A 17,406-nucleotide genomic window follows, 5' to 3' on the forward strand; every position below is an offset into this window, starting at 1 on the left:
TCCCAGCTTCCTCTCACGGTTTTAGGTAGGATCAACATTTTTAAAATGATATTCCTTCCCCGATTTCTGTATGTGTTGAGTCACTCCCCGATCTATGTTACCAAACGTCGTTTCCAGGTCATTGATTCGCTCTTCACTTCATTTATCTGGGGGGGTCGGCCGGCACGTGTGGCCAGAGATGCGTTACAGTTACCTGTATTGGCGGGGGGACTGGCGGCACCCAACCTACGCCTTTATTACTTCGCCTCCCAGTTGGCACACGCACATTGGTGGTTCCATCCCGAGGACAAACATGCTGCGGCGGCCTTGGAGGCGGCTATTTTTACGTCCTATGAATCTCTGCAAAATTTACTGCACCGTAGATCTACTATGGGCAGGCCGAACACTGCACTTATCTCGGTCACTCTACGGGTTTTTGCGGCTACCGCATTGGGCGAGGCCGACCCTCCGGGGTCGTACTCCCCTAATGCCCCCCTTTGGCACAATCCACGGTTTCGGGAGTTTTTCGGTCGGGATGACAGTATTTTTTGGGCCCGTCTTGGGGTGAAGTCTGTTGATCACCTGTATGTCCGGGGAACCTTCCGGTCCTTTGCGGACATGCAGTCCACTTTTGCTGTACCATCTACGGCTCATTTTCGCTACCTCCAGCTGAGACATGCGGCGGCTGCGCAGTTTGGCCTCCGGGATGTCTCGCTGGAGCCATCCCCCTTGGAATATCTCCTTTCTGACTCTTCACATGAGAAACTGGTCTCCACATATTATCGTAGGCTTTTGCATTCTAAGTCTAAGCGCTTGGCGGTGGTTGAGTCCCAGTGGCGTGAGAACGTCCCGGACTTGACGGAAGAGGTATGGCATGACGTCCTTCCTGAACAAATCCCGGTTGTAATTTCCTCCAGGGATAGAGTCATACAGTTAAAATTCCTGTATAGGGCTTACTACACTCCCCTGTTCCTTCATAAAATTGGTACATTATCCTCCCCCCTCTGCTCTAAGTGCTCTGATGGTGTGGGATCCTTCTTTCATATGTTTTGGGATTGCCCCCCTATCCGTGCCTTTTGGTCAGGGGTGACGGCCTTTATAACTGATATCTCTCAATTGTCCAATGTCTGTAACCCCCTTCGTTGTCTCCTAGGGTATGTGGATGATGAGGATGCTCCGGCTCGCACGAAACTATTTCTGCGTTTGCTCTTTTTCTATGCTAGGAAAGCTATTGCTCTCCGTTGGAAATCTTCCACACCCCCTGACGTTCCATTTTGGATCTCTATTGTTAATCAGGCTCTACCTTTGTATAAACTGACGTATGAGGCCAGAGGATGTCCGAAGAAATTCAGTAAAATCTGGTCCTTCTGGGTAGACTCTGATCTTACTGCCTCCTCGGTGTCTGACGCTTCCTAGGCGATGTCTAAAGTGCCTTCTTTTGCTCCGCATGTGTCGTTATATATTGCTTATAATAATGTGTTACCCCCCCCAGGGGTTTTTTTTTTTTTTTTTTTTGCCGTGCTCCTTTTACCACGATTACTGTGTATTCTCTGTACTGTGGTTCTATTTTGTCAGATGATTGGAGAGGATGCTTTGTATGTTCTGTATCCTCTCTTTTATGTTGCACTGCCATTTTTCTTTTGGTGTACTGTGTTTTGTTTGTTTAATAAAAACCTTTAAAAAAAAATAATGACACTGGCAGGGAAGGGGTTAACACTGTGGGTGATCAAGGGGTTAAATGTATACCTAGGGGAGTGATTCTAACTGTATAGGGCGGGGCTTGTGAAATGATCACAGAGACCTGTGATCCTACATAGAAGGATCACAGGCACTCTATGATCATTCCAGAGAGAAGAATGGTCAGCTGTGTTTACAACAGCTGACCGGTCTTCTCTCTCAGCGGGGAGCAATCGTAGGTGGAAGGCTAAAGAAGCAGGCGGCAATCGGAGCCTTTGTATAAACTGACGTATGAGGCCAGAGGATGTCCGAAGAAATTCAGTAAAATCTGGTCCTTCTGGGTAGACTCTGATCTTACTGCCTCCTCGGTGTCTGACGCTTCCTAGGCGATGTCTAAAGTGCCTTCTTTTGCTCCGCATGTGTCGTTATATATTGCTTATAATAATGTGTTACCCCCCCCCCAGGGGTTTTTTTTTTTTTTTTTTTTGCCGTGCTCCTTTTACCACGATTACTGTGTATTCTCTGTACTGTGGTTCTATTTTGTCAGATGATTGGAGAGGATGCTTTGTATGTTCTGTATCCTCTCTTTTATGTTGCACTGCCATTTTTCTTTTGGTGTACTGTGTTTTGTTTGTTTAATAAAAACCTTTAAAAAAAATAATGACACTGGCAGGGAAGGGGTTAACACTGTGGGTGATCAAGGGGTTAAATGTATACCTAGGGGAGTGATTCTAACTGTATAGGGCGGGGCTTGTGAAATGATCACAGAGACCTGTGATCCTACATAGAAGGATCACAGGCACTCTATGATCATTCCAGAGAGAAGAATGGTCAGCTGTGTTTACAACAGCTGACCGGTCTTCTCTCTCAGCGGGGAGCAATCGTAGGTGGAAGGCTAAAGAAGCAGGCGGCAATCGGAGCCATGATTGGGGGTGGGTCGCGCAGGGGAGGGTTCCTGCCATAGTATATCTGTCCGGAAGCAGTTAAGGATGCCACACAGATGCTCAATAGGGTTTAGGTCTGAAGACATGCTTGGTCAGTCCATCACCTTTACCCTCAGCTTCTTTAGCAAGGCAGTGGTCGTCTTGGAGGTGTGTTTCAGTTTGTTATCATGTTGGAATACTGCCCTGCGGCCCAGTCTCCGAAGGGAGGTGATCATGCTCTTCTTCAGTATGTCACAGTACATGCTGGCATTCATGGTTCCCTCAATGAACTGTAGCACTCATGCAGCCCCAGACCATGACACTCCCATCACAATGCTTGACTGTAGGCAAGTCACACTTGTCTTTGTACCCCTCACCCGGTTGCCCCCACACAAGCTTGAAACCAGCTGAACCAAAGAAGTTTATCTTGGTCTCATCAGACCACAGGACATGGTTCCAGTAATCCATGTCCATAGTCTGCTTGTCTTCAGCAAACTGTTTGCAGGCTTTCTTGTGCATCATCTTTACAAGCGGCTTCCTTCTGGGACGAAAAGCCATGCAAACCAATTTGATGCAGTGTATGGCGTATGGTCTGAGCACTGACAGGCTGACCCCCCACCCCTTCAACCTTTGCAGCAATGCTGGCAGCACTCATACATCTATTTCCCAAAGACAACCTCTGGATATGAGGCTTAGCACGTGCACTCAACTTCTTTGGTCGACCATGGCGAGGCCTGTTCTGAGTTGAACCTGTCCTGTTAAACCGCTGTATGGTCTTGGCCACTATGCTGCAGCTAAGTTTTAGGGTCTTGGCAATCTTCTTATAGCCTAGGCCATCTTTATGTAGAGCAACAATTCTTTTTTTTAGATCCTCAAAGAGTTCTTTGCCATAAGGTGCTATGTTGAACTTCTAGTGACCAGTATGGGAGAGTGAGAGAGTGAGAGTCCGGTTTGTCACATGAAAAGATATACGTAATAACATATTTACAAAAATGTAAAGGGTGTACTCACTTTTGTGAGATACTGTATATTCTGCCATAATCTTTATTGTATGGACCTTATTTGTTTCTGTATTGATGTTTAGTTTTTTGAAAATCACTACAGTCCTCATTTGGTCGCTCCTGTTGCTCCGGCGCCCGTCCAGGAAATACACATTGGCCGGTACTGCCTTGTACTGAGGTGGGTCTGGTGGAACAAACATATTGTGATGTTAGCTTTATTGTAAATTACATGAATGTTTTACAAATTATGTTTTTCCTTTCTAGATAGGTATTATGTACTCCTCATAAGCCCTGAGGAAGCAATATGGCAAAATGTGTTGGCGCATGAGGATGATTTCTACAACATTATCTAATCTGACCTTAGTGTTCCCAATGTTATTGTTTTTACTGTAGTTTTGATACTATTGTTTTTATTGTGATATACTCAATAACGTTGTATGATAGATAGATAGATAGATAGATAGATAGATAGATAGATAGATAGATAGATAGATAGATAGATAGATAGATAGATAGATAGATAGATAGATAGATAGATAGATAGATAGATAGATAGATAGATAGATAGATAGATAGATAGATAGATAGATAGATAGATAGATAGATAGATAGATAGATAGATAGATCCCTCTCCTGGTTCTTGGCCTGCACAGTCCGACATTTGGCTACTCTTGGGTTTTTCTATATAGAATCAGATATCTGAACCTCACTTATGCCTTCCTCTTTCTTTAATGGCTGATCACCCAGGGCTAGGAGAACTTCCCTTTCTTTTCATGCTTTAAATACATTTACATGATAGATCTGCTTTTTCTTCTGCCTGTCTGGTTGGTATACCTTATAGTTTACCACCCCAACCTTTTCCAGTATTTAATAGGGTCCTTGCCACTTAGCTAGCAACTTTCTTTCCACTGTGGTAACTAAAACAAGTACTCAATCTCCCAGATGGAAAGTTGGAACCTTCACCGACCTATTGTACACTCGATTCTGTGCTTCCTGGGCTTGCTGCATGTGTTCCTAAACAAGGGGCATTAACAAGGCAATTCTATCCTGCATGGCTGGGACATGCTCTATGACACTCTGGTAGGGAGTAGTTTCAGTTTCCCAGGTTTCTTTAGCAATATCCAGCAACCCTCAGGGATGCCTCCCATACAAATGTTCAAAGGGTGAGAACCCTGTGGAAGACTGTGGGACCTCTCTAACAGTAAACAACAGACAATCCCAGTCTCTCCCATCTATAGCCATTATCTTCTTCAGCATACTCTTGAGGGATTTGTTAACCACTTAAGGACCGCCCACATACATTTACTGTGGCCGGGCAGCCCTTAGGCGCAAAATCATGTACCTGTACATGATTTTGTAAAAGGGCTCTAGGGATCGCGCGCATACACCACCAGAGCCACGCTCCAACTGTGATTGGACAGAGCGGGAGCCAATCAGCAGGTCTGCTGGCCACCTGCAATTGTTCAGGAATATGACAGAACGGTGGTCTGCCTATGTAAACAAGGCAGAGCACCGTTTTGTCAAAAGAGACATCTTGTGTTCCTACTAACAAGGAACACAGATCTCTCCCTTCCTGCAGTCAGTCCATTCTGCCTACAGTTAGAAAGCACTCCCTAGGAGCACACTTAACCACTTGATCGCCCCCTAATGTTAACCCCCTTCCCTGACAGTGTAATTTATACAGTAACAGTGAATATTTTTAGCACTGATCACTGAATCTGGTGTCACAGGTCTCCAAAAAGTGTCACTTAGTGTCAGATTTGTCCACGGCAATGTCGCAGTCCCACTAAAAATAGCTGTTTGCCGCCATTACTAATAAAAACAATAAAAAAAGTCCATAAATCTATCCCATAGTTTGTAAACGCTATAACCTTTGTGCACACCAATCAATAAACGCTTTTTGGATGTTTTTTAATAAAAAATATGTAGCAGAATACAAATTGGCCTAAACTGATAAAGAAATTAGATTTTTTAAATTTTATTGGATGTGTTTTATAGCAGAAAGTAAAAAATATATATATTTTTTTTTTTTTTCAAAATTGTCGGTCTTTTTTTGTTTATAGCGCAAAAAACAAAAACCGCAGAGGTGATCAAATACCACCAAAAGAAAGCTCTATTTGTGGGACAAAGGACATTAGTTTTATTTGAGTACAACTTCTTATGACCACGCAATTGTCAGCTAAAGCAACGCAGTGCCGTATCGCAAAAAATGGCCTGGTCATTAAGGGGGGTAACACCTTCAGGAACTGAAGTGGTTAAACCGTTCTACTAAACCATTGGTCTGAGGTTGGTAAACCAAAGTATGCAGATGCCTAATATTGAACAATTTGCACAGCTCTTTCATTTACCTTTGACAGAAAGTCCCTTGTCAGTTAGAATCTCTTTTGGGATCTCAGTATGGGTAAACATGTGGAACAACTCTTTGACAATCATCTTGGAGGAAGTGTTTCTTAAGGGAACAGCCTCAGGATACTGGGTGGCATAGTCCATGGCCACTAGTATGTACAGAAAGCCTCTAGCAAACCTATCTACTGGCCCTATTAGATCCATGACAATTCGGTCAAAAGGAACTTCAATCACGGGCAGTGGTACCAGCGGGCTACGGTAATGGGGCATAGGGGCAGCCTTTTGACACTCAGGGCAAGACTCACAATAGTTTCTCACATTAGCATGTATCCAGGGCCAAAAGAAACAATGTAAAATATGTTCTTTGGTCTTTTCATAGGCCAGGTGACCCCCAAGGGGATCTGTATGGGTCAGGTTTAACACTGTCCTCCTATAAAGGCCAGGCACCATGAGGTGTTCCACAACCTCTCCCCGAATTTTGTCAACCCGATACAACATGTCATGGTTAACCACCATATGAGGAAACACATTCTCCAACCCTGGGGCTACTGGGGTCCCATTGTTTATTTTCACATTTTCCCAGGCTTGTACAAGAGTAGGATCCCGTAACTGCGTGGTCCCGAAGTTGTCCTGAGAGACCTCTAGCTCCGACACATGAGCAGCCAAACCAGAGTCTAATAGCCTAATAGTGTCCTTGTTGTTTGATTCCTCCAGCTGTTCGCCTGTGTTACCAAATCTTCCCTTGATTTCACTTTGAGCGATCTTGTCTATGTGGATAGCTACAAGTAGCTGTGTTCTGAACTGTGTTACTGAAGTAGTGATTCTCAGCTTGACTATCTGCTGTTTTAGAGTCGTATAGAGACTATACTATGCAGCCACTGTTATCCTGATTGATCAATATTGAGATTACTGTATAAAGTCAATGTGCATGCAGCTATAATATGTTTGTTCAGCTTTCATTGTTCTGCATTGTATTTTGCATTGCATATTTCTGCCATCATGGACCTACTTTTCAATACTGATTCTAACTTTGCACTTGTTTAGTAAACTGAAAGTAAAATTGACCCTATGTATGATCATTCAGTCAATTATTCATTCTATTGAATTACTAATATGAATACATTTAATCCCTTTAGGCTCTCACTAGACCTTCACCATCACACTGGAAAATGTTCTCAACGATGCAGACATTTTTTTCTTTAAAACGACATGTATTTATATCTTCCTAATTCCTATCATTATTTATGCAAAACACAATACAGTCTTTATATTGGCTAAAAAGTTAGGCCAGAAATACATATTGTTAGCCAAACAGTTAAAACACCATCCCATGGGTTTTCTTCACAATGTATTGCCTGTGGCTATAAATACAGTAGTAAAATTATAAAAAAAAAAAAGTGAATGCGGTTCAAACCTCTCTGTTCTTTTTTGATTGAGTGATGTAATTTTATCCCACTGGTCACATAACACTCATACCATCACCTGCCTTATTTTCATCCTTTGACTGCAAATGAAGGTGAACCCTCTTCTTATTTCCTCCGTCATGTTCAGTCTTGTTCTGACTCTCTTTCTCTCCAGCTATTATTTTTCAACTGAAAGAAAGCTTAAGATGGACAGATCAACTGCTATTTTCAGCTTCTTTCAAGTGTGCACTGATTACTCCTGTCCTGAAGAGACCATCCATTCTTTTCTCCAAGTCACTGCCTTCTTTCTAATAATTTTATCTCTGTACAATATGCCAAAACCTCCTTTTACAGAGAGAGAGCACATCCATTTCTTTTATCATTTCTACCAATTCCTTGCTGGACCGATTTTAGTCTAGATTCCACACCATGTACCTAACAAACAAACTAGCTTCTGACTCCAATTAATGTTTTTTAGTGTTTATTCCAGTGTTTTACCTTCTCAGAGATTCAGAGACCAAAGTACTTTTAATACAAAATCACGCTTTCTATACTTATTCTCTTTTAACACTAAATCTGAGTCCTTAGGATAAAGAGACCATAAAACCCATAAAATCCTATATGAATGTAAAAATAGTAGAACTACTTGGTAATGATTAAGCACAAGATGTATGTGTGAAACGCGTCTACGAGACTTCATGCTGGTGTCTTTGGTGTCATCACTTGCCTTTTTGGAAATAAAGGTATTTGAAACCTATTGGAATCCCTGGATGTGCGGCTAATTCTTTTCCTACTTTGAAACACCCCATTCTTTTTCAGGTCACTGCTCTAAACTTATACTAAATTACATTACCTTTTTTTTTTTTTTTTGCACCATGAATCTTTACATGATATTCATAGATACTGTATAAAAGAAAATTATAATGACCCACTATGTTCCCTAAGTCTCTCTGAGTGTTGCAAGCAGAGTATTAGTTCAAGCCTCCCATTTTCTGATAGCAGGCATGGTCCAAATTTATCGTGGATTTGTCAATAGCCTCTTCACTTTATTGCACCCTTTGTACATCTTTCCTGTCTAAGGTTGAGCAGCCAAAGTAGCCAGACTTTCTCTGACGCGTTTCCACTCAATAGTCGTCTACGGAGATAGGAGTATCTCCGTAGATGACTATTGAGTGGAAACGCGTCAGAGAGGAGCGCCGCGCCGTCATCGTTGGTTGCCGGACCGCACTGCAGGTGGTCTCGGCCTCTATTATTGGAATTGGTTCTTTTTGTGATTTGAGATGACCGTCTAAATGTAAGTGCATCTACTTTTGTTAATAAAACCACCCAAGGTACTGCACTATGGTCTAATTTATTTTCATGAGCCACAAGCTGAAGCCTCCATCCGGGATAATAGAGAGAACCCCCAGGAAGATAGAGGACCGGGATTGGGACATAATACGAAAAGTGAGACAACTTGCCCATACTTGGAGCGATCTGGTAAGAGGCTAATTTTGTCTGCACATCCCAAGGTGACCCCCGGGACCCCTAGGACACTACTGGGTTAATTATCCGCCCTTGACCTCTTTCTTATGGTAAGAGGCCAATCCCTATCCAGGTGGTGGAACCATTGCACCCTCACAGTTTTATCCAATACACGTTTGTGGACTGTATTAATTGTGTGGGATTTTGGGACTTGTGTACCCCCCAGGGGTGTATATACACTTTAGGTGGCTCACACTGAAGTTTTGGACTTTATTTTGCATTATTTGTGAAGCACCATTTGATTATGTTGTTATTATCACATTGAAAATTATTACTTCATTCATCACCTTTTATTTGTCAGCACCAGGGTTTCTGGTAATACCATACACCCTCTTAGTGCACATCAACCAAGGTACACACTGCAGAGGTTGGTTGGTTACTTATTATAGTGACACACCCAAGTTTTGATGTGTGACACATGTGAATTTAGCGCACCTGACTTTCTTTTTTATACTCACACCACTGCTTGCCTGCACATTTCTCCTCTCTTGATGATTACTCTGCAGTCTCCTGTTATCTCCACCCTCACCCAGCCCCCTCCAGATCTGCAGCTCTAATTGGCCCTCCTATGATTCATCCCTCCCTTCCTTGCAGGCAAACTCTCACAAGAGTGATAGAGAGAGCTGTGCATGATGTCATTAGCCAAGCCAAATTGCCAGACAAGAAAAAGGAAGTGGGCCGTATAAGGCATTTAGAAAAAAATGTTTTACTATCCACAGTTTAAACAACAAGGGCAGAGGACTTAATAGATGGAAGGATGAAAAAATGACTGAAGAGCCTCTTTAAACTGAAGAAGGATACTGTAAATATTCTGATGAAAAAACAAACAAAATCTGGTCTCCCTTGGCCTGTGTGTACTGCATCCTGGAAAATGCAAGCCTAGCTAAAGTCTGCTACTTTTCCTTTTGCTTTCATGTGCCATCACATTTAATATAGCTAGAGGATGTTTTTCCTTATATTATCTGACTGGATGTGATTTCAAAGACACAGTACTGGTTTCTCTTTGCGTGCATGTCAGATAATATCAGGAAATAATTCAACAGGTAGGTCTTCACTTTACTCTCCATCTCTATTGACCTGGGGCTCTATTTCTATTGCTACAATTGGCATACAGTGTAACTAATCATTTCTCTCTCACTGAACTTTATGTCTTTGGTAGGTCAGTGAAATGCATAGTTCCCTACTAGTTTGCCTTTAGAAACCTGAGATCCTTGAAAAAAAAAATCCATTGATAACTAAAGATTTGGCACTAAAACCGTGTCTGCTACACGTATTTTCCACTTATGTTATCTAGTGTTGTAAGATGAAATAAGATTTTATCCTGTTCAAGAAGCTTCACTGAAAGATTTATTGGAAATAAAATCTTGAATTTCATGGTGCAGTTATGATTTTGTTTTCTGCCATTTCTATTTTCAGCGACAGATTGCACAAAGTCACTTTTGAACTTTTACTTTCAAATTTCCTATTCTCCATACAGTATGCTGTAAAAAAAAAAAAAAAAAAAAATGGAAATTACTAAAAGGCTTAATTACTACTGGATTTCCACAGCAGTGAACTTCTCTTTAGCCTAATTAGTTCATTTAATTGAAGAGAAAATTGTATATTTTTTTAATTATTTTTAAGCAGTTGGTTTTATTATAGTATGCTGGTTCACTGTTCTTTCAGTGCATTACTATGACTGTCCATAGATAAGTAAATATTTCTCTATAAAAAAGCAAGTATACTGTATATTTGCTGGTTTTTAATAAATTCACATATAATGTATTTTAGCTGAAGTTGACTTAGCCGCTCTTTCATCAAATGTTTGTCTAAATTATTCTCTAATTTCACCTGCAAGCAATTAGTTACAAATGTTCCCCTGTTAGCCGTGGTTCACACTATCACGACCAGGGCCGGCCTTAGGTGTTCAGGTGCCCTGTGCGAGCTAATGCTATGGCGCCCCTCATCCTCACCCCTTGGTCACCTAAACATGGCTGTATCTATTGAAAAAACTATTTAAGAGTATAATTGCTGCTAATTGACTGCAAGTGGGTACAGCAGCAAGATAAAAACAGGAAAAAAATCAGCGCAAAAATACTCTAAGTATTTACCCTAAAATGATATATAAATATATCACTCAAATCTGTTTCTGTTGTAAAAAGTGCACAGTGCTAAATTAATAATTAAATCTGCACGGCTACTACAGTATACATATCATATGCCACTACTAAAAAAGTAACAATTAAATATTCATAACCTCTACAATGTGCAAAAAATTAATCAACATAGCGTGATTCCATAAAATACATAGGCTTTTATTTAAGTCTGGTGAGTCAGTTTGGGGTGATTGGTGGAAGCAGCACATAGGGTGCTTTTTTGGCATACACCTTCTGTTGAAGATTTGTCACCATAAAAATTTATTTGCACTTTTTTGCACATTTTCTTGCACCTTTTTTGCACTTCATTGGACTTTTCTTGGAACTTTATGATCACTAATAACTTAGCCCCCCTTACAATAGAGACCCCCCCATGGAGCCCCCCCTTTACATCAGAGACTCCTCCACGGAGCCCCCCCCTTACATCAGAGACCCCCCACAAAGCCCCCCTTCACATCAGAGACCCCCACAAAGCCCCCCTTTACACCAGAGACCTCCACAAAGCCCCCCTTACACCAGACACCCCCACAGAGCTCCCCTTACATCAGAGACCCCCACAGAGCCCCCCTCACATCAGAGACCCCCATAGAGCCCCCCCTTACATCAGAGACCCCCCTTACATCAGAGACCCCCCACATAGCCCCCCCTTACATCAGAGACCCCCCCACAGAGCCCCCCTTACATTTTTTTTATATACTGAGGCAGCTAAGAGGGTAAGCTTACTTACCCCAGGATGGAGGCTCAGGCTGTCTGCAGATTTTCTCCTCTGGGTTTAAACCTCCCACCTACACATCCCCAAGGAGTGGGGGGGGCAGACCCAGGAGAATAAGGTGCAGTAGGAGCTGACGATCTCTCTCTCTTCTCGTGTCCCTGCAGAGAGGAGGAGGAGAGGAGGAGGGATCTGTCAGCAGCATCTCTGAGGCTGAGCTGTGTAAGATATACACAGCTCAGCCCTGCAGTCTGGAGGAAACACAGGCACAGCCGCGCAGTGGGAGGTAAGCGGTGGCCGCGGCCTGTGTTAACCCTGTCCAGAACGCGGTCGCAGCTTACCTCCCACTATGCGTCTTGACCATCAACTGGCCCTGGAGCGGGGACCCTGATGGTCAGTCCAGGCCTGCCTGTGAGCAACTGACTGCAAGCTGTGATGGCCGCACGGCACCCCTGTTGCCCATGGTTACACAGGAAGAGGTCCCCTGGATTCGGGATTTTTTAGGCACACAAATATGAATACAGAGGTTATGCAAAAATGATATAGTTTATTAATGTGCGAAACATATAAGTGTAAAAAAGGCATAAAAACATTACAGGCATTTGAATATTATCAAGAACATGACCGTAACCATGAGATGGCAGGAACCAATACCCAATATATTTCGGAAAGTCAGATTTCCTTCTTCAGGGGAGGTTCAAACAATAAGAAGTGTTCTAACGATAGAAAATAACAGGAATATAATTATATCTTTGCACAATGTAACAAAGTATATATATAGGTACACTATACAGTATTGTCATTAGTATAGCACTATACAGGTATATTAAATGTTGATTTATCTATTGATAGATAAATAGATAAATCAACATTTAATATACCTGTATAGTGCTATACTAATGACAATACTGTATAGTGTACCTATATATATACTTTGTTACATTGTGCAAAGATATAATTATATTCCTGTTATTTTCTATCGTTAGAACACTTCTTATTGTTTGAACCTCCCCTGAAGAAGGAAATCTGACTTTCCGAAATATATTGGGTATTGGTTCCTGCCATCTCATGGTTACGGTCATGTTCTTGATAATATTCAAATGCCTGTAATGTTTTTATGCCTTTTTTACACTTATATGTTTCGCACATTAATAAACTATATCATTTTTGCATAACCTCTGTATTCATATTTGTGTGCCTAAAAAATCCCGAATCCAGGGGACCTCTTCCTGTGTATCTATATTAGGGATGTGGCACAGATTTTGGATCACTAGCCACGAGCAAACCCTTTCCTGTTGCCCATGGTGACCCGTGCGACCGCACAGCTTGCACACCCCAAAAGCCTGGCTGCATCTTGTCATGCGACTTGAGAGTGCAAAGTGGCATGACAAGTCGTGTCCCATTAGCAGCAATTGAACTGTTCTAATTGCAGTGACTTGAGTCACTCCGACTTATAAAAAGGTTCCTGCACTACGTTTGGTCCAACTTTACCCACTTACTAGACCTGAAGGTTTTACCCCTCCCCCCCTTAATGACCAGGCCATTTTTTGTGATACAGCACTACAATACAGCGTTATTTTAACTGACAATTGCATGGTCACACAATGCTGTACCCTAATAAAATTGATGTCCTTTTTTCCACAAATAGAGCTTTCTTTTGGTGGTATTTGATCACCTCTGCGATTTTTATTTTTTGCGCTATAAACAAAAAAAGGGCGACAATTTAAAAAAAAAAAAAAAACAATATTTTTTATTTTCTGCTATATAACATTCCCCTCCCAAAAAAAAATTAAAAATGTTTTCATCATTTTAGGCCAATATGTATTCTGCTACATATTATTGTTAAAAAAAAATCACAATAAGCGTATATTAATTGGTTTGCGCAAAAGTTATCGCATCTACAAACTAGTGGAAAGATTTATGTCATTTATATTTATTTTTTTTTTTACTAGTAATGGCAGTGTTCAGCGATTTTTAGTGGGACTTCGTGGCGGACAGATCGGACACCTAACTGACATTTTTTACACTTTTGGGGGGACCAGTGACATTACTATAGTAATCGGTGCTGAAAATATGCACTTGCTGTACTAATGACACTGACAGGGAAGGGGTTGACACCAGGGGCGATCAAAGGGCTAAATGTGTCCCTAAGGGGTGCTTTCTAACTGTGGGGGGGATTGGCTTGCTGCATGAACATAGAGACCTGTGTTTCTAAATAGGAGGAACACAGGATCCCTGTGTTCATAACTGACAGAACAGCGGTCTGCCATGTTTATAATGGCAGACCCCTGTTCTGTCTCCGTGGGGCGCGATCACGGGTGCCCGGCGGCAATCGTGGGTGCCCGGTGGCAATCGTAGCCGCCAGACCTGCTGATTAGCTCCCCCTGTGGCCAATCAGCGCGTGTGCTCACCCCCACCAGCGGTCCCGCAAAGCGACGTACCTGCTGCAGTAAAACTATGGTGGCTGGTCGACAAGTGGTTAATATGACTTGCATTGACTTCTGTTAAAGAAGTCGTATGCAAGCCGCAATGAAGTTGCGCCAGCATGTCGGATTGAAAGTCGCGCGTAAGTCGCGGTATGTGAACTGGGACTAAAGCTGGAAGTGCTCACTGCTGAATACTGTCAGTGTGTGGACTTTTTTTTTTTTATAAATCTTAACATGATTATGTTTTTCAATGAAGCCAAATGATTGGTATGACCATGCAGACAAGATTTTGTTTATCAACAAAGTAATTTTATGTTTTTTAAACCAAGTTGTGTATATTACTGAAAGTGATTTTAATGACTTTAATGCTGATAAACAAAGTCATGTAATTGCCATGAAAATGATGACATAGTAATCACATGGCTTTGCTGTCTTAAAACAAAAGTAATTTTAGGGTTTATAAGAAATGTCACGTGGATGACATGGTGATCATATGACTTTCGTCATAAAAAAAACAGGTTAGGGTTATCGTAATGGTTAGGGTTACTATTAGGGTTAATATTAGAGGTGGGATTACCGCTATGATTAGCTTAGAAAACAGTCCAAAATATTCGAAAGGAGCTTCTCTAACCCATAAGAGCCATTTAAAGTCTTTTTTACCTATAAAAACAACCAAAACTGATGATGTAACTTTAAATTCCCAAAGGAATCCTGGAAAAACTAAGGGTCCCAAATCTTATGAAAATATGCCACTGCAAGGTGCATGAGCACATTCTCATAAGACTTGTGATCTTTGGCTTTTTCCTGTTGGAAATCTAAGTGATGCCATTGGGCCTTAAGTGAGCAGGCCAGAATCTTGGGACTAAAGTAAGTGTCTATTTTCTTTTTTCTAGTAATGTTTTTTTCCCCCACCATTTTAAAATATATATCAGGATCTTGCATTTTATGCAAGGTATGCTTTAAGCCTACATCAAGATTTATACTTGCAACTACATTACCCACTTCAGCCCTGGAAGGTTTTACCCCCCTTGTTGACCAGGCCATTTTTTTGCGAAACGGCACTGCGTCACATTAACTGACATGGCATGGTCGTGCGACGCTGTACCCAAATAAAAATGTATGTCCTTCTTTTCCCCCACAAATATAGCTTTCTATTAGGGGTATTTGATCATCTCTGCAGTTTTTATTTTTTGCGCTATAAACAAAAAAAGACAGTCAATTTTCTGCTATAAAACACATCCAATAAAAAAATGGAAAAAAAATAAATTTCCTTATCAATTTAGGTCAATATGTATTCTGCTACATTTTTTTGTAAAAAAAAAAAATCCCAATAAGCGTATATTGATTGGTTTGTGCATAAGTTATAGCATCTACAAACTATGGAATAGATTAAGGGAATTTATATTTATTTATTTTATTTACTAGTAGTTGAGAAAGATAAAGACCTCTTTTAAAAGTAACTTTACTGTGTATCTCCTCACTAGGCAGATTCTCTCTCATTATTTGTCCCGGTAAGCATTGTCTCTGACACAAAAAGTACAAAATCTTAGAGTTGCACACACACAATAACTAGAGATGATGAAAACCTTTACATGGACTCATCTGTTGCTATAACAACAGTATGTGAAGGGAATCCCCCCCACTTTGTAGAGATTTTTTCTTCATTTCCCATTCTTCATGTGTCTCTGGGACAGAAAGTGAATTTAAGAGCAAATTCATTCTTGACTGTGAATGGATATTGTAATCCAGCATTGCTAAAGTAAAAAAAAAAAATACCTTCTCAGTTTACTTAAATATATAAAAATTAGAGTACTGTATATCTAAAGCTAAAAAAAAATGTTGTTTTATTTTAATTTTGGATAGAATCAGGTTTTATGGTATCTATGTTCTATTTGAGAGATTTCCCCTCACTTCTTGTCCCATAGAAGTAATACAGTGAGTAATACATCAAATACTTTTTTCCCTCACTGTAGGAGGTCAGATGAAATATTTTGCCCTTCATTCCTATCCTAGTAGCAAATTCCATTTTGAATTTTCATACTACTTTCTGATAGCCGCACCCACTACTGTCAGAATATACTGATCAGCAGCTGCAGCTGATTGGTTGCTGCTGCTGATCGAGGAAAACTTTTCAATGGGTCTAGGGGGGAAAGGGTCAAAATTTGCCCATTCCCTGCTGAACCGGCCAAAATTAAATTGGTGTATGAACAACTTAAAGTGGAGTTCCACCCATTTTTGGAACTTTAGATCTTTGTAATCCCCTTTAAAATGGCTTTTACCAATGGAAACTTTTTTCTTTTTTTTTTGCTAGTAAATACCTTAATTTTGGCTTTATTCCTCCTCTCCTCACTTCCTGGTCCGATCGGCGATGACGTCATTCGGCGATCCGCAGTGTCTGCTGGGATGTATTCTACTTGCAGTAGCTGTATCTGTACTGAGCCGTGCCTGCCCCGCCTCCGCCCCGCCTCCTCTCATTGAATTGCATTGTATGAATGTATTAAGGCTGTTCTCTGCCCAGCCTCCGCTACCCGCCTCCTCTCATTGAATTGCATTGTATGAATGTATTAAGGCTGTTCTCTGCCCAGCCTCCGCCCCGCCTCCTCTCATTGAGTTGTATTGAGAGGAGGCGGGGCGGAGGCTGGGCAGAGAACAGCCTTAATACATTCATACAATGCAATTCAATGAGAGGAGGCGGGGCGGAGGCTGGGCAGAGAACGGCCTTAATACATTCATACAATGCAATTCAATAAGAGGAGGCGGGGCAGGCACGGCTCAGTACAGATACAGCTACTGCAAGTAGAATACATCCCAGCAGACACTGCGGATCGCCGAATGACGTCATCGCCGATCGGACCAGGAAGTGAGGAGAGGAGGAATAAAGCCAAAATTAAGGTATTTACTAGCAAAAAAAAAAAAAAAAAAAGTTTCCATTGGTAAAAGCCATTTTAAAGGGGATTACAAAGATCTATGTATTCCAACCTATTAAAAATGGGTGGAACTCCGCTTTAATTCAAGGTTATAAGCGAGTTTTGTTGAATTTCCCTGCTCATTAGAATAACAAAGTAAGTTGCATGGAAAATGAAATATTAACAGTTGTTATTTTACTATGAGAAGTGTTTTATTGCCCTAAACAAGGGGTCTCCAAACTATGGCCCTCAAGTTGTTCAGGAACTATGATTCCCGTCATACCTAGCCATGGCTGTGAATGTCAGTTTTACAATGCCTCAGGGATGTCTAGCTGTGCAACAGATGGAGGGCCATAGATTGGGGATTCCAGCCCTAT

Source organism: Pelophylax lessonae (genome assembly GCF_965119305.1).
Source record: "Pelophylax lessonae genome assembly, chromosome: 1".
Taxonomy (NCBI): Eukaryota; Metazoa; Chordata; class Amphibia; order Anura; family Ranidae; genus Pelophylax; species Pelophylax lessonae.